At 35.3% G+C, this 26,366-nt stretch overlaps 1 protein-coding gene and 1 long non-coding RNA gene across 6 annotated transcripts in view; both read left to right on the forward strand.

The window, feature by feature from the left end:
- Zcchc7 (zinc finger CCHC-type containing 7) overlaps window positions 1-26,366 on the forward strand; it is a 194,829-nt gene that overhangs the window by 103,265 nt on the left and 65,198 nt on the right. The gene's annotated exons all lie outside the window — the stretch shown is intronic.
- On the forward strand, window positions 15,389-17,158 carry LOC125345146. Its single transcript, XR_007209712.1, has 2 exons — window positions 15,389-15,510; window positions 16,764-17,158. It is a non-coding gene; the product is annotated as an uncharacterized LOC125345146 (long non-coding RNA).

The raw sequence follows: 26,366 nt of genomic DNA on the forward strand, positions 1-26,366 counted from the left end.
TCTTAATTCAGTTTATTACATAAATATGCATTAATTTATTTAGCAAAATGATTACCTTTAAAACAAAATATCCATGAGTTCTTTGAAAGACAACTCTTAGTGTTTTAAATACTATATATTAAGCTTGGAAAATGAGGGAGGCTTTAATCTTTATGTATTTATAAGGAATGAATGATAGTGGATTTTACCAAGATTGTTTTCTTTAACCAAAAAAAAAACAGCTAAAATCTAACATTTGAAAATTTTATTCTGTCTTTATAAGTTGGTTGGTAGATGCTTTGCTCTGCTTCTAGCTATGGCTATACAATATGAGTTCTACCATGATTGGTATGGGAAGGCTACTGTGTTTTCCTATACATTCACTGTGAAATAGAATCCAATGTTGAATTTTTTTTTCTAGTGAGTAGCAAGGAATAGGGGCAAGCATTTGTTCCATTGAATAATTTGTAATAGTTAATTTCCCTGTAAGAAGCCCCATAACATGATGGCTATATCTCAGCAGAAAAGTTGTCTATAAAATGACTCAAGCTCCATTAAAAAAAATTTACTTATTTATTTTCAAAGTGATGTACAGAGGAGTTACAGTTTCATATGTAAGGCAGTGAATACATTTCTTGTTCAACTTGTTACCTCCTCCCTCATTTTTCCCCCCACCCCTCCCTGTCCCTTTCCCTCTCCCCCCAATGACTTGTACAGTTGGTTTACACCAAATGTTTTGTAAGTATTGCTTTTGGAATTGTTTGTCATTTTATCCTTTGCCTCTCGATTTTAATATTCCCTCTCCCTCCCCTAGTTCTAATACGCATATGTACAGTATACAGGGCACTCAGATGAGATACAGTGATAGCGGTATACAGTGATAAACCACAAGAAGGGAATACAAGAGAAACCCAAAAAAAGTTACGGTTTTACATGGCATGTTGAAAATTATTACAACAGTGATATAACACTTGTTTCCATAACATGGAGTTCATTTCATTTAGTTAGCATCATCTTATTTGTTCATAAAGGCATAGCTATTAGGCTATTGTGATCTTCTGCTATGACTAGCCTAAACCTGTACTAATTATTCCCAATTTTATACTGCAAATTCAGTAAGAAAATAAAATTTGATAAGGCCTTATCAAATATTTTAAAAGAATCATGTTTAAATATCTATAATATGTAAATTCATATGGTTGTATATTTCTTGAATAACAAATATAAATATATATAATGTAGTTAAAAGTAAATGGTTTCCAAATTCTTACACACTTCTTGATATGCTCCAATAGAATATGTACCCTTCTTTAATACTTAATATTCTTTCCCTGTTTTAGAGAACTAGCTGTTTTGTTTTCAGATTGAAGACTACATATGAATTTCTCAGCAGAGTTTTAACAGTCAGCCAGATTCAGCTCAGTAAGTTATTGTTGAAACCCAAATTATTGTTTAATATCCATCAGTGCAGTAGACAATGTTAAGCAATAGAAATGTAATACTGCCTTCAAGATGCTATCTCATAACTTAACATGGGTCAGACAACTAATTAATACTTAGAATACAAACAGATTGGTAGATATAAGGGCCGGATATTGTGATGCATATAGGAAATTTAGAAAGAGTAACCTTCATGGAGGAAAACTAAAGTGAAACCTATGAGATACATGCTAGTAAGCTATGTGAACGAGCAGGGAGCCATGTTGTATATTCAGGGGATAGCAGGTATATAGCCTGATAGTGGTTGTTTTTTCAAAGATATAAGAAGTGGCTAGAATATGGAGAATAGAGGTAGTACAGAAAAGTTGGGGTGGTAGTCCGGGACTAAGTTATAAAAGACTTTATATCATCAGAAAATTTAAGAGTTTCTAGAAGAGATTTATGTAGGATGATGACATGGCCAGTTCACAATGTGGGAGTCAACTTTGGTAGAAGAGTAGAGAATACCAGTGGATCAGTAAGGGAAGGTCAAACTTAAAGAGTCAATTACTTTTGAAACTAGACAAACAGTAATGCTACCATTCTTGCAAATGGTGAATATTAGAGGAGACTCTAATTTTTAACATTTAATAAGAAGTGTCTGTAGACTATGTAATTAGAGATATTCAGAAGGAACTAGATATATGAAGATAGAAAAAAGCTCAAGAAAGAATCAGGCTGGCTAGATGGCACAGATGTACCAGTATATGACCATGAGAAAGCTAACTGAAATCACAGAAAACCACAAGTCTTCAGTAATAACATAATGGTCTTACCCAATTCATTATGTTTGTATGGCTATATCTAGCAATATGTGTGAATGTATTGTTAAGTATTTAATGAATTGTAGATATGAAGTAATATGCCATAGTGTTAGAAGACTGGCATGGTAAACTGAACCATCCTCTGAGGGAGAGAAATAACTTGTTCCAGTATTTTTTTTTTTTTTTTTTTTTGTCAGTCATGGGACTTGAACTCTGGGCCTGGGCGCTGTCCCTGACCTCTTCAGCTCAAAGCTAGCACTCTACCATTTGAGCCATAGCTCCCACTTCCCCAATAAATCTTTTGTTATAACATATTTTATTAATAAATTTATTAAATTTGACCTGAATTCTGTTAGTAATTTAAGAATATACTCTTACAAAGATGAAAAAAGACTTTCTCTGTACAAGTGGTCATATTTTACATAAATTTTTATATTTTATTTTTTTTAATTTTTTTAATTTTTTTTTGCCAGTCCTGGGCCTTGGACTCAGGGCCTGAGCACTGTCCCTGGCTTCTTTTTGCTCAAGGCTAGCACTCTGCCACTTGAGCCTCAGCTCCACTTCTGGCCATTTTCTGTATATGTGGTGCTGGGGAATCGAACTGAGGGCTTCATGTATACGAGGCAAGTGCTCTTGCCACTAGGCCATACCCCCAGCTTACATAAATTTTTAATGTATCTTATAAATACGTACTTTTTATCTCAACTGCGAAAAATCTATTTTTCATGTGTAATATTTTTTAAAATATATATACATTGTGAATGGATTAAATCAATCAAGCTAATTAGCATGCATTATTTCACAGTGTACTTTTTGATGAAAACACTTAAGATTTGCTTATACAATACGTAGTTATTAACTATAGTCACCATGTTGTACAGTAGGTGGCTTGAGGTTATTTTCCTATGTAACAAAATTTGTGTTCTTTGACCAGTATCACCTCAACCATAATCCCTGAAAAACACCATTATACTCTCAACTTTGTGAGTTCAATATTATATGTTCCTTAGTTCACTTAGCCCTTCCCCAAGTATTGTTAATGATGTTTTCTAACTTTCTAAGAATGATATATTGTTAATGATGTTTTCTAATTTTCTAAGAAAATTATTGACATCAGTAACTTCCCTAGATTGTCATTGCTCATTAATTGAGTTTCAAATTAAAATTTTGAAGAGTTATCATAGTAGAGAGAAATGAAGTGTGTGTGTGTGTGTGTCTGTGTGTGTGTGTGTCTGTGTGTGTGTGTGTTTCAGTGAAGGACTGGTTACATTAACTGCATTTAAGTTTACTGTACTTAAACTTGTTTTGTTTTGCAGTGCTGGGGATCAAACCCCAAGCCTCTCACAAAACTAGGCAAATGCTACCACTGTGCTCTACTTCCCATCAAACCATTTTTAATTAATTCAGCTTATTGAAAACTTTAATGCCTGTTATGTATCTGTGTAGATGTAGTGATATCAGTGCCAGTGATTATTTTCCTATTCCTAAAAATGTTTTATTTCCAAATAGTAATTGTGCATTAGACTTTAAAGCCATGGTCTCAATTTTGATAGAAAAATGAAGTTGGAAGTAGTAGCTGTAGTAAGATGAATCACAAGCCTGAAGAATACTACATTTTCATAAAAATCTGTTTCCCAACTCTTTTCTCTATATGTATCTATTAAAATTAGTTTTCACTGACACGATATACATATAAGCCAACAAATAATAGTAGAATATATTTGTGTCTTTATACTATGAGATTTAACACTTTCACATGTTTTATATAATCTTCACGGTTTTAGGAGGTAGATAGAACATGTATTAATCTAATTTTATGTTTGAAGAAATAAGTTCAGGAAGTGAAGTCACTTGTTTCAAATGTAATGCTTTTATTATCATACTACCCAGTTTCTAGATATGTAAATTATACTTACAAATTAAAATAATTTGAAAGTTAAAGTAATATTTCTTGCAGGTTTTTTTAGGTAGGGAATTTTGTATTGTTTAGGAGATTAAATATTCCTTCAGATGCTGTTATTAACTGTCATTTTGCAACAATGGTTAATCCAGATTTCATACCCATTGTCATTATTTAAGAGCCAGAGATTTCTGGTTTGAGGACCCCTTCTAAGTTCTTAGAAGGTACTTGGATAACATATAGCTAGATACTGTCAAAGTATATCATGTGACTCCATCTAAATGTCATGATAGAATCAAGAGGCATGTCATGATAAAAGTAAGAACCTGTTATTGTGAATGTTAGATTATAGCCATGTACAAAATACTTTGAATTTTACTACCTTTTTTGTTCCTCATACCTACCTACCTGTAGTGCTTTGTTTCTTTTTAGTCTTCCAGAATTCATGCAACTTTCAAAGCCAGGTCAACTGCTTCTTTTGTAAAGTTTACTCTACTTACTCCAACTAGTAATGATGGACCCACACATATATTAATTTCTTTGCTTCCTCCTCCCCCCCTCCTCCCCCACTCCCCTCTTCCTCCCTTCTTTCTCTTTTTTCTTCTTTCTTTCTTATTTTTAATGGAACTCTATCTGCTCATACTCCTGAATATGGTAATTTCCCTTAGGTCTCTTGGTCTTTTCATTCTGTCTGCCAGAGTTCTTAATGCCCAGTCTCCTATATATATATATACTTTTTAATTGGAGGGTAAGAAAGGCAGCAAGATTGTTAAGCCAACCATATTTTTGCCTCTCAAAATGTCTTAAAATTAGGACGTTATTTTTTTTTTTGGAATAATGAAAAAGTTATTAGTATTTCAGTTCAAATTATTCTCTGATCTTTTGTTCCTATAGATAGATAATAAATAGATAACCATTTTACCCTCAGTGTGTTTACCTGAGGTAATTCTACGGATGTTTATAATGGAGTATAAGAATCAAAGATGCAAAAATAAATTTAAAAGAAATAATTTTTGTGAGGACATAGTCTGTTATTTATTCTACTATTCTATCTTTATACTTAATAGAGCCAAGTTAATGTTTTAAAATATTGCTTGAATATATTTCCCCCTTGTTATTTCCTAAAACTAAAAATTTGCCCTATTATGTTTAATCCCTCATTACTTCCTTGTACTCTGATGAAACTAATCACCCTTCTACTTTCTACCAACCTCTATCATTCTCCACATTTCCTTCATGATTTTCTGAGTTCTATCTTGTTCTATAAAAGACCTCATTTGATTTTTCATTTCACCGAGTTTTTGTAATGTTTGTTAGATTTAAGTACATGCTTTTCTACATTGTTTTTGCCTTTTTATGTTCGTGGTCTACTGCCCCCTCCAAAAGATAGAGGCATTAACCTTTCTTTCTAGGACCTGTTAACATGGCATCTAGAAGGCATGTGTTTATAAAGAGCTAATAACAATAGTGACTGATGATTCGTTTTTGCTGCTTATCTCAATACTTATAATTTAACAACACCATTAGAACACCAAAGTAGCCTGGGTCACTTTGATTCATTACTAAAACATACTATGACATATTTGATTGATAGCTTCTTGTTAGAGAGGAGAATAATCCTTGGACTTTCCAACTAAGAGTAGATATTAGTTCCTATTGGTTGTAGCATAATTATGTTGAGTATTTTGGTAGAGAGAACCTCTAAGAACATTAACCACAGAAAAGGGAAATACTGATCTCCTTCCAGTATTATATCAGATGCTACTTCGGAGCACAGTTCTTCATTCTGTACATCCAGTCCCAGATTCTGTACCAAACATTTTTCTACCTCATTCCCTGTAGGAATCAGTTCAAGCCTCAGGAAATCCAGCAATAAGGAATTCTTTGCAGAATTGTCTGAATGTTTTTGTTCATAGATTTTTCTACAGGATTCAACACTATCAGCTCAGATGCCACCATGATTCATAGGATTAAACAAGCATTGCTCTGTTTTTCTGTAGCTCTGTTGAAATGTGCTGACAGGGATGTGTGGATTATGGGCCTACTGGGTTTGCTTAAGCCCTGCATCTTCGGAACGTCTTACTACTTTACTCCTAGAGAGGCAGCATAATATTATGGTAGGTAGAATCAAAGGCTTTGGAGGCAAGCAAACAGATTCTAACTTTTCTTGTAACAGAGCAGCCTTGTTGAGATTATCCTCAAACCTCATAATGAGCTTCAGTTCAGCGTTGTAAAAATGGTGAAGATTAAATGAATTAAATTACGTGAAAGAATCTGGCATGCTGTTTATCAACTTTCAATATTTTCTTATATGTATGTATCCTTCCTCCCTGGCTTGACCAGTTTGTCCTCATTTATTCAGGATTTTTCTAGTTTTCGTATTGAAATTCATACACATCCTGGGAATCTCCTTTTCCTTTTTCTACATACCTCTCTTGACTTCTCAATGCTTAATGGACATTCTTTGAAGAAGAAGATATGCTGAAGAGATTTCTCTTAGTTTATTTTTTTTGTTGTTTTTTGTTTATTTTTTTTTTTTGAGGTACTGAAGTATTGTCCCAGGACCTGTGCTCTGCTCCTGTGCCACATCCTCAAGGTTATAGGCTAGACTTTTAAGTAAACGTGAATAGAGTCCCTTCAGTGGTGGCTATTGCTTTATTATTGTTGTTATATTTATTTCAAGGTTTTATGAGGTTACATTATTCATTTGTTGGTTGAATAAGTCAGACCTTCATTTATCAGCTGATCTGTAATGGTGGCAGAAAAGTTTTATCGGTTTCTTGTAAAGTGATGATATTATTAAAGGTGATAATCTTGATCTGCTGTATTGGTGGATTCTGAGTACTTTGAAGAACTTTGGGGTCATGTTTACAAGCCTCTATCAGAGTGATATTAAAACCAGCTCATCCTTCCAAATGAAGTTCTTATAACTCTTTGTGTCATGAGGAGTTGCAAATGATTCTTTCCTGAGTGGTAGATTATTTTTCCACCCTATTTAAATAGTTAAATGTTACCAGTTTAATGTTAATAAACCAGGGTATCATGTCTATTAGTAGAACAGTAAGTTATGATTATAATTTCTTTGCATCTCATTTTCACCTCATATTTTCTGTCGTAAGTTATAAGTTTCTCTTTCAAGTATAAAAACAAATATCTGGTATTTTTTCAATGTCATGGCCTTATGTCAAGATGTTGAAGGTATCTCTCCAAATTATTCTGCTATAGTTATTTCTCTCAAAGAAGGCCTCTTGTATAGCTATTTGTTGGATTGTGTACCTACTGAATTAGTCAAAGCTCTAGCTAAAACCATTTTTTTCTTTACCTCTCCCCTCCCCCTAAACTTGCTTTTGTTATGTATTGGCTTGCTAATCCTTGTGTTGAGCAGTATCAGACATCACCTTTCTTGGGGGCAGTTAGTCCACTCTTCCGCTTTCTTTGTCAAAGGGCTCCCTTAATAGGAGAAGTCAACAGGGAGGACAAAAAGGATTGAAAGTTGTATTTAATCAGGGTCAGAGAGGTGGTGTTCAGAGTGACGGGCCCACAGGCAGGCTGGCCTTTTATGCTTGCCGACGCAGATGGTCCCAGAGCATTCAGCTAAGTGAAGAGAAAGCTGGCCAGTGAAAGCTATTGTAGGGTAGCATCGTTACAGTTGAGAAAGGTTGCCAGGGGTAACTAGAGAGTATCACCAGTATCGTGTGATCACTAGGCTGTGCCATTGAAAATGTTAGACTGAGGATTGTATTGGGTCCCTTGGCATCTTGATGTTCATATGGAAACAGTATTCGCTTACATTAGTGTTTTTAATTTAATTTTTCTACTTTCTACTCTTTATTCTTGCCCTGCCTTTTCTTAGTACATAGAACTCAGATTTATTTATATTCCTAATTTTTATAGAAACTTGTTTTCGAAAGCATGTAATTATAGTAAAGTATAATAGTTTGTTATAAGCTATACCAAATTTTCATGAAACTTTGATTTATCAAAATTGTAACTACTGTTTCTCATTTGAAGAACCTAAGGTTGATTTTCTCATTCCTCTGAAAATGCCCAGTATATCCCAAGTTGAACAGTTTGTTTCTCTTTATGACAATAAGTAACTTATAGAACAACATATTAATATTTATCTGAAATCAATGTGTAACAGTGAAAATTTATGACTAAGAACTCACAATATTTATGAAATCTGTCTTCTATTTTTTACCTAAAGCAAAAGTAAAAATATGTTTCCCAAATGAGCTAAAGCCAACTAGCATGGCAATCATTGGTCTTAATTTAATATACTTTGAATAAGAATTTTAGTAGCCAGTTTTGGAGTTCTTTAATTTATTTCTGATGTTTGTGTTTTTTTAAGTTACCTGTAAGTTGTAAACTCATATGCTTAGAGTCCTAATTAGCATAGCAGGGAAAAATTTCAAGGATACCAAAAATCAGATTGAAGTCATAAGATCCTTACAAATACTAGTTTTAACTAAATTACTATTCACCCCAACTTAAGTTGCTTTTATGCCAGCCAGAGTCCATTTGGGGCTTAATAACTCTATTTAACTCTGATTTGTATAACATTGAATGATAATAACATAACACCATATTATCAGACATCATCAGTGTTTTGAGAGCTAATAGTCACTAATAGAATTTTTTTTTGGTCAAAGTAACATTTTTAAATTAATACATTACCAATAGAGTCAGAGTTTTAAAGATTTTTAAGAGATCAGATTCTAATGAATCATTCTTACTTAAACACTCCTAATCACTGCTATAAGTAAAAGCATTTGTCAAAAAAAGGAATGAGTTTGATGAACTTTAGAATGAGCATGCTAGTGTCCATGATCATAAAAGTTCTAGTTCTGCTTACTAGTTCTGCATATATAGTGACAAGGCATTTCATTAGAAAAATCACCTTTAATATTACTACAAATCAACACAATGTGATTTCTCCTTTATTTCTTAAAAACAAATGAAGAGTAACAACTCAGTTGTTGTTGTTTTTTCTCTTAAGGAAAATTAGAGGGCCGGGATTGTGGCTTAGTGGTAGAGTGCTTGCCTAGCATGCATGAAGCCCTCAGTAACACATAAACAGAAAAAGGCTTGAAGCTATGCTGTGGCTCAAATAGTGGAGTGCCAGCCTTGAGCAAAAGAAGCTCAGGGATAGTGCCTAGGGCCTGAGTTCAAGCCCCAGGACTGACAAAAGAAAAAAAAAAAAGGAAGGAAATTACAGTGTGGCTTTTTATAAGACTTATTAAAAAAAAAAAAAGTTGGTTCTTTTGTTTGTTCGCCATAGTAGAGATTGGCTTTCCAGAATTTGTGGCTAAAGATAGCAGTGTCAAAGCAAATTTTAATTAAGTTGCTTCTTTAATGAACTTTGGTAAGTCAGACATTAATATTGGCCCTTCATCATTTTTATTCTGGTGACTTACCTATTTTTTATGTACATGACAGATTTGATTGGATGCATGGTAAACTGAACTTGAAGAAAAGAAAACAAATATAAAATGTACATATCTTGTATTTTCAGTTAAATTACCTATGTGATGTGAACACCTATGTGTAGTAGGACCAGGATAGTTGATAGAAAATCTTCTATTAAACTCTAGGAGAGATTTCTTATCAATTTGGTTGTTGAATCACTACATGAATATGGCATGGATATATAGCCTATGTATTGGCAGTCAGTTGAATAAAAATTAAAACAAATTAAAATAAAAATTACTTCTAAGATTCATAAGCATAGATATAAATATCACAGTTTTTATATAGCTTAAGACTGACTTTTAATGGTAGTCAACTTATGAAATCAACTCATTTTTTAAAATGTAAGTTGAGTTATTATATGGCCATCTCTAACTTTAAACTATAAATCAAGAGCCAGAAAGCTAACTTGAATTTTGTTGATGATTTAAATTTTGCTAAAATGCGAGCCAAACTTGTTTTTCTTTTATTACTTTTTTATGTAACAGTAATATATAACTTAGTGAAACATTAATAATTGGAGTGTTTATGACAACTCACTAACAATGGTGTAAATACAAATGTCTATCCTTTTATATTAGGTATGTGGGAGATAAGAGGAAAAAGCACAACCAGAATAATTTTGATTTGTTAAATGCTGTTACACCACTACTAGCAAGTTTATTCAGAGTCAGTATTCATACAACTAACATACATAGCATGTACTATGCTAAATATATAGTACCTTTGGCTTAGGACAAATTGATTGACATAGTTAAGGTAAAGGTCCCATCACAGAAGAATGAATTTGGCATAATTTAAAACAAAAATGTTGATAATCACACTCAAAAGGAATTCTAGGTTTTAAAGGAAACAGATGGCAATATTTATTGCTTTATTGCTGAGTTACAAGGAATTAAATTTTGAAATGCTATTAATAGTGGGATAGCTGCAGATAGTGAATATGTGAATAATATATATCTAAAGGTAAAACAAAGGATTTTGGATGGTTTTTTTGCCATAAAGAAGAGATAAATATTTGAGGAGATAGTTTAACTCAATCATACAACATTTACATGTATTAAAAATTACATAGAAAGTAGAGCTCTGTCTTTAGTAGAGAGCAGCCTTGAGCAAGAACGCTAAGGCATAGCACCCCCCCACTTCAAGCCTCAGTACCAGTATAAACACATGCGTGCGCACACACATACACACAAATCATACAGTATATCATTAATAAGTGGGTTTTTTAAAATAAATTTCCATGTATATGTGAAAATTAAAACATTGTTAGCTTTTTCTTGTTGCTTTGAATCTTAGCAAAAATCAGACTCCGGACTTTTGAGGATTTCAGCGTTAGTCATTTGAATGCAGTTATTTTGGGAAACAAGATTATGAATGATTGAGTAAATATTGATGGATAAGTACTTTATTCAACCCGTATGAGTCCTTTAGTTACCTATCATGTGTTTTTAGCACTTTGTTTTGATCCATTTCTTTAAAATGATACTAGGTATTGTATAGTAGGTTCTAGAATACAAGTAATAGAAAAGAAAAGCAGATGTGTTAACTTCTTTGCCCTCCTACCCTCAAGCCCCCAGCATGGCTGTTGCCCTACCACTTGAGCCATGCTTTCCGCTCCTGGGGCTTGAACTCAGGGAGGGCCTGGGCACTGTCCCTGAGCCTCTTTGTTCTCAAGGCTAGTGTTCTACCGCTTGAGCCACAGTGCCACTTCTGGCTTATTTGAGTAATTTATTCAGGGACTTTTCTGCTCAGGCTGCCTTTGTACCACAATCCTCAGATTTCAGCCTCCTGAGTAGCTAGGATTACAGGTGTGAGCCACCAGCTCCTGGCTTGAGCCACATTTTTTGTTTGTTTGTTTTATTTTTGTTGCCCATCCTGGGGCATAGACTCAGGGCCTGAGCACTGTCCCTGGCTTATTTTTGCTCAAGGCTAGCACTCTACCACTTGAACCACAGTGTCACTTCTGGCTTTTATCTGTATATGTGGTACTAAGGAATCGAACCCAGAGCTTCATGTATATGAGGCGAGCACTCTACCACTATGCCATATTCCCAGCCCCTTGAGCCACATTTTTTGATGGAGATAGAGTCTCACAGATTTTTAGCCCCAAGATGACTTCAAACAATGAACATCCAAAAGCAGTAGTGGCTGGGCACTGGTAACTCAAGCATATAATCCTAGCTACTTGGGAGGCTGAGATCTGAGGATAGAGGTTCAAAACCCCTCCCTGGCAGGAATTTCCATGAAATTCTTACCTCTCATTAAACATCAAAACAGCCAAAAGTGAAACTGTGGCCCAAGTGGTATAGTACTAGCCTTGAGCAAATAAAAGCTCAGTAGGACAGAACTTAGGCACTGAGTTCAATCCCCAGGACCAGTATCCTCCCTTTCCCTCCAAAAGCAATAATGATTAAAATTACTGGCTCCTTAGTATGAATCAAGCCAAATCAACTCTTACTAGTAATAATCATTGTCATCATAATCTCTACATTTCAGTTTAAAAAGAAAAAGTAGATAGTTTAACTTGGGAATATTCTTGATGAAGCAATAAAAAAAATTATTAAATCTCAAACTTCAGGATGTTTTTTTTAAAAGTAGGCATGGTTCAAGTTGTACAGATGTCTAATGAGCGCAAAGCACTAAGTTCAAACCACAGTACTGTCAAACTTTGTAAGTTCTAAGACCAGAATTTTTAATAATTACTATCATACAACTGCCAGGTGCTGGTGACTCATGCCTATAATCCTAGCTACTGAGAAGTCTGAGAATCATGGTTCAAAGCCAGCCCAGGCAAGGAAGTCCATGAGACTCTTATCTCCATTTAACCACTAGAAAACCAGAAGTGGAGCTGTGGCTCAAAGTGGTAGAGTGCAAACCTTGAACAAAGTATGGTACCTGAACCCTGAATTCAAGTCCCACGATTGACAAAACTATAATCAACTAATAACTACAAAATGAACATTTAAGTCCTGAATACCTTTGTTACTTCCTGCCAGTTAATATCTGTAACTACTCTTCACTGCTTGCATATTTCATTTATTCATCCATACGCTTATTTATTTACTTGTTTATTCGTTTTTTAAGAGGTTGTTATCTCAGGGCCTCATATATACTAAGCAAGTACACTATTTCTGGGCTATCGCTATAGCTCCTGCTATTTGCAAATTTTAGTATAGTCATTTAGTAGAAATAATAAAATTTTTCATTAGTTTTAATACTGGACAAGTTGCGCATAGATCATTGAAAAAGATTATAAAACTGAAATTATTGAAGGGTTTGCCAAGCAGTAACTGGTAAAATGGGCCAGGCACTGAATTGTCAATAGAGCTGTCTATCCAAATAAGGTTTATGGTTGCAATTCAGTAATTCAAACCACTTTTTATTTATTTAAGAAAATATGGATTGGTCAACAAATTTCTGATAGTGTGGGTAAACAGGCTTGGAGAACACCTATCCTAGAACAACATAAATCACTTTGCAGAGCTTGTGCATTGAAAACATTACTACCATTACCTATAAGCAATAATTTGGTATTGCTGACATGGTAAACAATACCATCTATGCAAGATGCCTGATGTTGCTGTTAGAACCTGAAAGTGATGACACTGACCATCTCCAAAAGCAATTCTAGATCTTCTATGATGCATCCCATTACCAGCTTCCTAGTAATTCAGTCTATGTACAAGGAATGCTTCATAAGGCAAGAGCATTGCCAAGCTTAAAAAGAAGTTTCTGGGCAGTTGAAAATCCATAAACTTACTTTTGGACTTCGAAACGAAATCATATTTGGTTTTTTTTTTATTTAGCAAATTAATTTTTTAGTAGCTACTATGTGTAAGTCAGTATGCCAAGATCAGTTAAGAAAAGTGAATCAGGGGCTGGGGATATGGCCTAGTGGTAAAGTGCTCGCCTTGTATACATGAAGCCCTGGGTTTGATTCTTCAGCACCACATATATAGAAAAAGCCGGAAATGGCATTGTGGCTCAAGTGGTAGAGCAAAAAGAAGCCAGGGACAGTGCTCAGGCCCTGAGTCCCAAGCTCCAGGACAGGCAAAAAAAAAAAGAACACAAACATTGGCAAAAAAAAGAAAAGTGAATCAGACATGGTAAATGTCTTTGCGTAGCTTGTACACAAATGATAGAAATATGAAGCCACTGTAACAAGTACCACTGTAGATATATCCAAATAGATCGCTGCCATAGCACTTAACCATATCTCTATTAATAAAAGCCCTCAGTGGGTTACATTTTAATGTTTATCACATTATGCTTTCACATAGCTTTACTATTTTAGCTGATTCTTTTGGTGCTTGCCACTACTATTTACATACTTTTATTGCTACGTCTTGAGTTTTCCATTTTAGAATTTCCTATGAACTTCTCATTATATAACATAAAATTTTATCTTTTAATACCTCTCTTTATTCTTTTTACAGTCATTCATTCTCCCTTCCCATCCTACCCATATTATAATAATGTTTAAATTAGTAGTCAATGTCTATATTGTTATAAATATGTAAATGTTAAATAACTGAATTGTACAGATATTTATGAATTTTCTATTAAACTGTTTCTATCTCCCTGTGTCCAACTTTTTGATTACTTAGTTCGGCCTATAATTCTTTTTTAATTTTTAGTTTTTTTATTGTAAAGGTGATGTACATAGTCCATAATTCTTCTTTAATTACCTTAATTACTCATCCTAGTAAGTTGTCTACCAGCTTCATCTTTTTGAAAAAAGTTCTTCCTACTTTATCCCTATCTGGTTGCTTCTATATTAACTAGTACAAGATCATAAGATGAGCTATTTGACCTTCATTGGACCTCAGTATGTAATTAGGGGTACACATGATAGTTTTTAAAGTACTATCCTAGTGGAGACCTGCTGTACCTCCAGGAGTGTTACAGAAGTAGCTTTTAATCAGGCTGTGATGATAAGAGGCAAGCTTTTTGAAATGGTTCACACTGTTCACCCAAAATACTGTTGACTTGGTTTGTGGTGTTTTATTTATCTTTTATTTAAATTATACTTGAATTTTATTTTGAGTCCTTTTTTGTTTAAAGGAAAGAGACCATGAGTATCACAATTGTCTTGCTCTAACTCCTCCTAACTACTTGACTACATACTCGTAGCTAGCCAACTGGTTCTCAGTGCCACCAGTCTTTTGGCATTTGTTGTTACAGTATTTCCCACTTAGTCTGTGTCTGTGTATGAGGGATATTTCTTAAAGAAAATTAAATAAAACAATGTCCCCTATACTCTCATTTATTTTCTTTAAAATCTTAACATTGTTTTTAGAGAAATTTTCTCTAACTGAATTCATTTTGCCCTTGTTAAAGTTGACAGAGTTCAACGAAACAACATATATACAAAGTAAGAGGACTCGTGGTTAACGTACATACCCCAGTTTACACAAACCTACATTTTGGTCATATCATTAAACTAGGTACAATGCTCTGACCTATAATCCTACATGCTCAGAAGGCAGAGATCAAAAGGATTGGGGTTTGAGGCCTGTCTATCTTATGGGTATGATAATCTCAGCTACACAGAAGGTATACATAAGAGAATCTCATAGTCCTGTATGGCCATAAATTCAAGACCCTGTTCAAAAATAACAAGCAAAAGATGGGTAGGGAAATGGCTCAGGTGGTAGAGTGCCTACATAGCATTAGATCCTGAGTTCAAAACCTTAGCACTTCCAAAAATACGTGTATATCAGTGAACTAGGATTTCAGCTACTTTCATCCTCCCCTTGTTTTCATCTTCCCATTATCTGTTTACCCTTGGACAGAGACACTAACATCCGAACTCTAAATGATATGATCCTGTGCTTTGTCAGGTGAACAGCATAATGATTGCTTCTCTCTTCCAAGTAGATTAGAAGCATTCAAGAGCTATGGGACTGACTGAAGGTGACCTCAATTTTTTTGTGTGTGTGTTTTGTGTGTTTGTTTTCCTGTATTTTTTTCTTTGTTTCTCTTTTCACATTTTCTTTCTTTAAAATTGCTTTCCTTTGACTAACACCTTTACTCTTTTCTGCAGACTCTCCATTGTCTATCATTTTAACCTCGCTCTTTCTACCAATTCTACTCTTCTCCACCTTTCCACTTCACTGAAACTAAACCAAAACCATCACCACCACCCCCCCATTCATTTTACTCTAGTCTCTTCACTACCCCTAATTTACCCTTCTAAATTTACTTACAGGACCTCCAGACTCCATTGACCCCTGGTTATCGGATAGAGGGTGTCCCTGTTCAATCCAAGTGAATTGAAAGGGTTCATAGAGAAATCCCACCAGTCCAAAAAGAACTTAATATAAGAACAAAAATTGCTCATAGGATTATAACAGTTAATAAGTAACTACTGAATACAGGGCTCAGGGTTGGTTGTTATATTAAAATTGTACTCTTGTATTCTTTGGGAGCACCAAACCTGATTTTATATACGAAAAAGAGAGGGAAGGTTTCTGTATATAATTTTGAACTTCTAAGATTTATGCAACAGTGCTTGGTAAGGTCTGCTTTGGGTCTTAAACGGTGCTCACAGGTGCTTGTAGATTGCCATTTCCAGTCTAAATGGGCAGAAGAAGCACAAGAAAGATGGCAAGCCAGGGAATCTCATCTCCCACACAAAACAAGTAGGAAGCAGAGCAGTCGATCAAAGACCTAGAAGAGAACCCTCAAAATGCTCTACAAACTCTACTGATAAAAATGTTAAATGCGGGGCTGGGGATATAGCCTAGTGGCGAGAGTGCCTGCCTCGGATACACGAGGCCCTAGGTTCGATTCCCCAGCACCACATATACAGAAAACGGCCAGAAGCGGCGCTGTGGCTCAAGTGGCAGAGTGCTAGCCTTGAGCCGGAAGAAGCCAGGGACAGTGCTCAGGCCCTGAGTCCAAGGCCCAGGACTGGCCAAAAAAAAAAAAAAAAAAAAATGTTAAATGAAAAGTTTAAATCAATCCATCAATCCGTCCATAAAGTAATAGGGGATTTCATGCCCTCCACAAATAGAAAGATAAATGAACTTAAAGAATCCAATGAAAAGATAGCTACCCAGCTGAGAGATTTGAGAGACAGCACTCAGAACCAAACTGATGAAGTAAAGAAGTCCATACAGGACCTAAGAGAAAATTATAGCAAAGACATGGAAACCATCATGAAGGTGACCTCAGCCATTTATCGTAATGTACTGTGCAAACACCACTTTTCTTTGAACATGAAAAAGTTTTGAAAGTACTGTTTTGCACCTCAGCTTGAATGTAATCCTAGCTACTTGGGAGGATCACAGTCAAGGGCAGCCCAAAGAAAAATGTTTGCAAGACCTCTTCTCTAATCCATAGCTGAGCACAGTGGCACACACTCTTATCTCAAGCTATATGTGAGCCAGAGATTGGGAAGATCATGGTTTCAGGCCAGCTTGGGTAGAAGAGTCTGCAAGAGTACATCTCCAGAGGGGACACAGTGGTATGTACCTGTAATACAAGCAAATACAGGAAGCCTAAAGTAAGCAGATCGTAGGCCAGTTGCATGCCCAGGCAGGAAGCAAAACCCTGTTTTTAGGGCTGGGGATATAGCCTAGTGGCAAGAGTGCCTGCCTTGGTATACCCGAGGCCCTAGGTTCGATTCCCCAGCACCACATATACAGAAAACGGCCAGAAGCGGCGCTGTGGCTCAAGAGGCAGAGTGCTAGCCTTGAGCGGGAAGAAGCCAGGGACAGTGCTCAGGCCCTGAGTCCAAGGCCCAGGACTGGCCAAAAAAAAAAAAAAAAAACCCTGTTTTTAAAATCAGCAGCAAAAAAAGAAACAGTGGCCTGACCTGGGAGTCAGTAGGCAAGCACTAGCTTATTAGCAAGCACCGTCTCTTAAGTTTAAACCCCCACACTATCAAAAGAAGACTCATAAAGAAATAAAGGAGAATCCAAAGTTGGAGGACAATCTGATGTACATAGCAAAACCCTGTCTAAAAGAAAAGATGGAAACCAGGAACTTGTGACTCACCCTATAGTCCTAGCTACTCAAAAAGGCACTGAGATTTGAGCATCAAGGTTCAAAGCTAGCCCATACAGAAAAGTTCTAGATATTCTATCTGCAGTTAGCTAGCAAGTGGTAGATGCCAGCAGAGAGCAAAAAAAAAAAGGAAAAGAAAGCACAAACTGAGTTCAAACCTTGGTACCAGTACAAAATAAATAAATAAACAGCTAAATTGAAATTGTTAAACTGGGCACTCAGGTTATTTTACTCCCACACTGGAGTCAGCATAAGAGAAAATTGTGTATACCCTACAACGATTAGAAAAGTTTCAACTATTTCTATTTTTATGTGTATGTGCCAGTCCTGGGGCTTGGATTCAGGGCCTGGGAGCTGTTCCTGAGCATTTTTGCTTGAGTCACAACTCCACTTCCAACTTTTTGGAAGTTCATCAGATGGTTTCAAACTTCAGTCTTCAGAGCTCATCCTCTTGATTAGGACCTGTTTAACTATTTTTTGTTGTTGTTGATAAAGCAGCTCTATTTCATTATTGTGGTTTATGGTAGAAACTGTTGTTTACATCAACAGCACAGAATATAAGCAGAATATTTCCCAAAGGTAAGTGTAATCCAAGAATAATAAATTTGAAATTGATTAATAGGAGAAGGCTGTCTTCCAATTCCCCTGATGGATTGATATAGGATTGATATGCATTTCTTGTGAATTTATTTTGGAAAAGATTTTGGATAACTGGAAATTAGATAAATTATTAAACAAATTATTTATACAAAAATACACTGGATTAAATATATATTATTCATAAAGACTATAATTGCTATCTCTGTACATTTGTTTGTGAGAGAGGCTGGGTTTATTTTCTGAGAATCAGTTTACACATCAAAAATATTTCTTACTAGTTACTTGGTGCAATGACTTATACTTGGTGGCGTAGAATTTTAGTGGTAGTATCTTAAAAGGAATTTGAGTCTTTAGCATTCACTCACAGCTGTAGTGGTAAGCTGCCCTCTCCTGGTCATCTGTGCCATGTCGAAATCCCAGTGGGTCCTAAGGAAAGTAAGACATTTTGTCAACTAAGCAAATGTTTTAATTGTTCTTGATTATCCTGTTTTTTCAATCTGGCATAACATTACTTTTCACTTCTTTCAAGAAGACCTTGACTGAAAAGCCATCTTTTTTCTCTCCCATTTTTTTTTCTTCCCCCACTTTTGTTCTTGTCATCATTCCTTTCACCTGAGATTTTGCCCTGGGCACAATTGTGCTATATTTTGGTTACCAAATTTTTGAAATTTACTTTGAAGGTATTCCTTATGTTTTTGTTTCTTAGAAGGAAATAGAAATTTTAAAACTACCTTAAAATAGGGGAATTACTCAAGATTATCTTTTCATGAAAAGTATTTCCTACTTTCTTTAAAATAAGCACCAACTTTTTCTCATTAATTTCATGTTGGACATGAGTTGACTATTTCAGTGTTTATGTTTTTATCTTTTATTCTAGATTCCTAATGCCTTGTTTCTTTTCTATTTGGTTGTTCTGGGGTTTGAACTCAATGTTGCATCATGGCTAGGAAGGTGCTCTGCTGCTTGAGTCACCCCTCCAGCCCTTTTTGTTCTGGTTATTTTTGAGATAGTGTCTCACTTTTTGTCCAGATCCATCTGAACTGGGATCTTTCTATTTAACTGTCTACCACAGTGGACGTAAAAGTGTATACCACCACACTTAGCTATCTTTATTGAAATGGAATCTCATGACCCTTTTTGCCAGGGCTGGCCTAGAACTGTTTGCCAGGGCTGGCCTAGAACTGTTATCCTCCTGATCTCAGCCTCCCATAGTTGTGATGATAGTCATGTATTACGGTACCAACTACTGATTGAGATGGATTCTCATGAACTTTTGTCTTAAGTTGCTAGGATTACAGACATGATCCACCAGCTTCTAGCTTCTAATATCTTCTTCTAATCCCTTCCTTCACTTACTCTAGACTTTTGGATCTACGAGATTAGAATTGCTGTAGTGCTTAAGAAAATATTAATGCCTGAATAACTGGAATTCCTTTTAATAGTTTAGTTGTTACAGGTAGGATGCTCTCTAGCTTTTTTGTTTTTTGCAGATCTTTCTGCATACTCATATTTACATTTTTAAATGGAAAGAAAAAACATTTTATGCTCCAATAAAATTTGTAACTTAATACTGGTTAATATTTCTATTAAGATTTGTGCATTTTACATATATGGACCATTTCTGTAGTTTAATACATTGCATATGTGTATGCATATGTGCCTCCCAACACCTGGCTTTATTCCTCCTACAGCTGTCATTCTACCACTTGAGCCCTGACTACACTTCAAGCTTTTTACTGGCTAATTGGCAGTAAGTCTCCAGGTTTGTCTGAACCGTGATTGTCAGATCTCAGCTTCCTGAATAGTTAGGATTACAGGCATGAGCCATCAGTGCCTAGCCCCCGTTTACATTTTAATAACTCAGTATAACTTCATTCTTTTTTCTTTCCTTAAACTTGGACTTGAATTCAGTACCTGATGATTTTGCTCATTAGCACTCTACCACTAAGCCACATTCTCAGCCCAACCCATTGCATTTTCTATTGTATACTACTTACAAAAACAAAATTTAAATACTTGCCTCATTAAATTTTTTTCCTGATTTATTGCAGGCTACAAAGCTCTTTAAAAAACAAAAGTGGGCATTAGTATATTAGTTCTTACCAGTTTTCTTACCTGATAGTTCTTGGTGTGTTTTCCTCATAAGTACAATTAGCACCAGAATTTCAAGGAGTAATCAGATCTTTGTCTTACTTGGTAATGCACTGATTAGGAACTCTTCAGTTTTATGCTGTTTTCTCCAGTCTTCCTTTTAGCAGTTAGATTTAACTCTCATCAGAGAGGAAAAAATTTTCTGTCAAAAGAGATGCTAAAAGCTATATGTTTGAAGGGTAACACCAGACTCTTCTAATATTTAGGAGTTACCTCATGACAAATAAGCTTTGATCTGTGTAATCCTGCATTAAAGATTGTATTTCTGAATTTATGTATTTATGTGGCAGTGGAAGTGAAGATAAATTCGGTAGCCTAGGAAACCTGTATCCCATCAGGAGAGAAAACAGATGTTCTTCCTCCTGGTAAGGAACTGCAGCTATCCATTTAGCAATTATGAATCTCTTGCCTAGATAATACTCTTGAGACAGGAGTCTTTCATTGGCATGAACAAGAGTCACATGACTTAAAAAAACTGTATGAGATGGAATCCTATTTTTCCTGTCTTGCCGATTTCCATGCCTTCAGTTATTAATTAATTAGTTAATTAAATATTTTGAAAATAGGTAGAGATTCCAGTTTGAATTATACCCTATAGAACTAACATGTTTTCTTATTGGAACCAGTGAAGATGTTGTCAAAGATCATGAAAGTATTTCTCCATTTTCTTCATCCCTAGTTCAATCAGTTGTTTCTAGCCATGTTCTTATATGCTAGTTTCTGACTTAATTGTTTTGACTAAAATAATATCTAAACCTCATGTATGTTTCTGTGAAAAAAAAAAAGATTAAAAAAAATCAAATCCCTGTCGTCTGTTTAAATACTACCTTGCATCTCTGTCCTTCCTCTTCCTCCCACTATAGTCTCTTACCTAGGCTACATACAACAGCAGTAGTCTGTTATCTTACCTCAGTTCTTTTTGCATTGCTTTTGAATTGCCTTAAAAAAAAGGTCTTGTCATGGCTTTTCTTTTTCCAAACACTTGACCACTGCCTCTAAGAATAAGGGTGAGCTGACTTTCATCTTATTCTCAAGCCTTTATGCCATAGCACTTATCCTTCTGAGCCATACAGGGTGATCTAATCTTCTGTCCTTCACTGCCTATTTACTTATCCTCAGATTTAGTCTCTAGTTTTTTGTTTGGGGCAAGTACCTGTCTTCCGTCTTCTCCTCAGACCCTTCATACTGAAATCTTAGCCCTCTGAAAAATTTCCTATAATTTTGCCTCTGTTTCATAAAAAATCAGATTTAGGGGTAGGAATTGTACTTTCTACAGCAGTTAGTTTAAAAATACTTTAATACTTTTTTTTTAAAACATAACTTGCTTTGTTTTTATAGTTCACCTAAGAAATAGAAATGGCCTTCCTAAATACAGATGTGTATTACATAAAGTTCTATTACCGTATTTAAAAATATTCTGCCTACCATGCTACTTGCATATCAAGAAATGATGATGTATCCAAAATGGTCAAAGAGAAAGTAAACCTTTTGAGGCAAACTATGAAACCCAGAGGTGCTAGTAGTACAGTTATATATTTGTGAACTAGAAGGTTATGAATCATCAGGTATAATAATGCCCTGGGCAATAAAAGATAATAAATACAATGAAGCTTAACATGATTGTATTTGTAGCAGTCTCTTTATGGTACTAAACATGTTGGTTGGTACTGACTGTGAAGTGACAGTATTCTAATCAGAATACAGTTCTGGATTTTATTTATCCATTCAAACCCAATTTCAAAGGCTTTAGGAGATGGGTCAGAGGGAATTAATTACCAACATTTCATGGCTCTGATTATTAGTATGCCATAAAAGACTATGATGATTATCTAGTTTGATGACTAATTTGAGCTTTAGAAACAGCACTATGATTAAGGTGAGATGAATCTTTCTACCTAACTAGCCAAAATAATTTACACAAAACTTTCTCTTCCATTTCTCTAACCTTTGAGTTTAGCATTTCCACCTACTGGATGTGTTCTTACTCCTAGTTTCTGATTCCTGTTAATCAAATTGCATTATGTTGAAAATAGAGATTTCATCTCAGACCACATGGACTCATTTTCTTTGTCTGACTCTGTTAACTATTCTAATAGTATCATTCATTTAACTTTCTTTATGTACTGGTTTTATATTTTTCCTTTTCTGTATATCATTTTCTCCCCTAACTCAATTGTAGATTTTTCAAAATAGGAGTTATATTTTAGAATTGTGTTCCCTATGGTTTCTAGCTTAAAACTCAATATGTACCAAACTATGTGAATCTTTTCTGGAAGCCTTTGATATCTCTGATGTGCTTTCAGAAAAAGTGTTATTGTAAGATAATAAAACTTCATTCTTTCACATTGATTCTCTGAGACTTGCCCAAGAAGGAAAATATGTGGGGGTTGCAGATCTATTAAGAATATTTGTAAAGAAACAGAATGTAGTTATGAAATGCCCTCTTGTGCCATGTCCTACTTAAATTAAAAAACAATAATAGGGGCTGGGTATATGGCCTAGTGGCAAGAGTGCTTGCCTCGTATACATGAAGCCCTGGGTTCAGTTCCCCAGCACCACATATATAGAAAATGGCCAGAAATGGCACTGTGGCTCAAGTGGCAGAGTACTACTAACCTTGAGCAAAAAGAAGCCAGTGACAGTGTTCAGGCCCTGAGTCCAAGGCCCAGGACTAGCAAAAAAACAAAAACAAACAAACAAAAAACAATAATAATTTCTATTGTTTCCAAAGCTGATCCTGTTGTCTTAACCTAGAAAAGAATATTATCACTTGAGGCATTTAGTTAGAAATAAGGACTTGCTATTTAAGCTGAAATACAAAAGATGAACAAAAATTAGCTAGTTGAAATGGTGACATAAAGAATGTTTTAGACTAAGAAAATCATATGTTCCAGTGCCCTCTGATGGAAGAGACAGTGACATGTTTGGTGTCATGAAGGCTGGCCAGGGTAGTTTGAAAATAAAGTGGATAAAAGCACATACAATGAGTGAGGCTGGAAAAGCAAGTGAAGGTCAGAAATTGGAGACGTGTAGCTCATGTTAAGGTGTTTGATCTTCAGTTTTAGAGCAGTTGGAAGTTATTGAAGTGTATAAAGCAGTGATTATAAGATCAAGTTTGCATTTTTTTTTAAATGACTGAGCTCTGGGGTAGAAAGTAGTCAGAGGGCCTTTAGGTAATGCAATAAGATAATTATGGGGCTATTGGAACATTTACAGTGTTGTCACTTTTGTCATAGGATAGGTAACAGTAAAATAAGAGAATTTGTATTAATTTCTTAAAGTTAAATCAGTAGGACTTGATAAATAATTCTATACAAGGGGAAGAAGAATAAAACAACAGCTCCTAGGGTTTCTGATAGTGTACCACACATCTGGACTTGCCATCTACCAAGGAAACAATAAGAGGAAGCCAATTTTAGGAAGATGAACTTAATTGTGAAAATACTTAGCTTGAGGTTACCTCTCTTAACTTGACCATATAGAAGTAGTTAAGTCAAGAGAATTTTTTCTGTTAATTGTAATTACAGACTCATTTAGGCTTTCAGTTATCAAGCAACTGTATATAGCTATATTGTCTCATAGTGTAGCCTTAAGCTACATGTGATTCATTCGAGCACATGGATTGTTTCTCGTTCCAGTTGTGATGTGCAGTAATTTAAGCTCAGTGTGAAAAGATAATATAAAGAATGTTATTGTGTGCTGGTGGCTCATGCTTATAATCCTAGCTATAGGATGCTGAGGTCTGAGGATCACAATTTGCAGCCAGCCTGAGCAAGAAAATGCCTAAGACTCTTATCTCCAATTAACCAGCAGAAAGCTGGAAGTAAAAATAGGACTCCAGGTGGTAGAGTGCCAGACTTCATTGAAAAAGCCAAGTGAACACATGAGGCAGAGTTCCACCAGTACTGATAGAAAAAAGAGTTTTACAAAGAATATTTTATATGTTGTGCTCACTGAAATATATTAACTTTTTTTTTAACCTGGCGTGGGTGGCTCATGCCTGTCTTCCTAGCTACTCAGGAGTCTGAGATCATAGTCTGAAGCCAGACCAGGCAGAAAACTACCTGAGATTCTTTATCTCCAATTAGCAACCAGAAAACCAGGAGTGGGGCTGTGGCTCAAAGTGGTAGAGCACTAGCCTTGAGTGAAAAAGCTTAGGGACAGCACCCAGGCCCTGAACTCAAGCCCACAACTGACTCCCAGGCCCCCAAAAATAGTAATACTGAAGTTTGAACTAAGGGCCTTGAGCATTCTACCATGACAGCTGTACCTCTAGCCTATTAGTTATTTTTTAGATAGGGTCTGTCTTTTTTCCAGGGTCAGCCTCAGATCACAATCCTCTTACCTCTCCCCACAATCTTCTAACTCTCCTACAGAGCTGGAATTACAGGAATGTACCACAGTGTCTGGCTTATTCCTTTGAGTATGTGTTAACTTTAATCCTGTCTCTATTGAACTTTAATTTTGTATTTGTTTACTTAGGCTGTTAGAAAACTTAAAACCTCATATTTATGATCTGTGTATTTCTGTTAAACAGTGGTGACACACACTTGTAATCTTAGTACTTGAGAGATGAAGACAGGAAGATCCTAAGTTCTAGGTCAGCCTGGACTGCATAGTGAATTCAAGGCCAGCCTACATTTAGATTCTGTGTCTGAAGCCAAGGCAGGCCAGTTAGTTCATACATATAAATCCAGGTACTTGGAAAGCAGAAATCAATCATTAAGGCCAATTCCAGCAAAAAGTTTACAAGGCTCTCCTTCCTCCATCTCAACAAATAAGCTGGACCTGATGGTCCAGCTAGGCAGGAAGAGTATGTAGCAGGATCCAAGTCACTCTGTAGCCCTGAGCAAAAGCGCAAGACCCTATCTGAAAAGTAACTTTAAAAAAAAAAGTCGAGGGGCCATGGTTCAGACTCTTAGTACTCTCTACACACATAAGTAAAAAAGCAGAGGTTAGGGCTGAAGCTTAATGGTAGTGTGTTTGCAATTTACCAAAATAGTGAAATGACTGGAGAGCAAACGCATTATTCAGGAGATGCTATGCAGAGGGAAAATACATCTTTGTATCAGAAATTCTCAGTGATGTGTGGTAGGGAGAGGGAAACAGAATTTTTAAAGTTTATTCTCCTGACTAATCCCTACACTTTCATGAGTATCTACTGAGTCTGGTGTTTTGACTAGTAAATAGGATTTATTTTTATATAGACAACAAATTGACTTTTTAATCATGTCCTCATTTAGTATTATCTTGTAAACGATGTGAACTTAGTGTTTATCACTATGAATTTTTAAGAAGTTTTATATACATGTAGATATATACATATACATAGAACATATAAGGAAAATTATGGCATAAACACCTTCATGTGTAACTACTAAGTAGACCCAGAAATAGGACTTTACAGTAGCCCTAAAATTAAACTTTTCCTCTGTCCCATATCTAGTATATGTGTCCATTATATAGAAATCACTTCCTTGCCTTTTTTCTTACTTATCTCAAAATATACTTGTCTTTATCCTCATGTATTGTTTATATTTGGCTTATATATTTATATAGGAATATTATTTTTCATGCTTTCAAACTTTCTGTAATTGGCCCTGTATATTTGAGACCCTCTTTAGTCTTTATCCCTTTTTTATCCCAGTCATGAATGAAGCTGACTCATTAGTGTTGATATTATTAACTCTTATTCATTTAAACTATGTAATATAGTCATGATGACATAATGTTTAAATTAATAATCGACCATATACACAACTGTCATTCATAAAATTACAGTTAAGCTAAGAAATTCCTATTCATCATGTTGTAGCTCTTATACTACAACATGTACTTGATGTATTTCTAATCATAATAATATAGACAAACATACTGAACTACCAGTAATATGAAGGTATAACACATCTAATTATGTGCAATAAGTAATACTTGGTAATGGTAACAAGTGACTGTTACTACTTTATACATTTTAAACTGCACTCATACTTAGTTTTGGAAAAACGGTT

Source organism: Perognathus longimembris, chromosome 1, assembly GCF_023159225.1.
Source record: "Perognathus longimembris pacificus isolate PPM17 chromosome 1, ASM2315922v1, whole genome shotgun sequence".
NCBI classification, from domain to species: domain Eukaryota; kingdom Metazoa; phylum Chordata; class Mammalia; order Rodentia; family Heteromyidae; genus Perognathus; species Perognathus longimembris.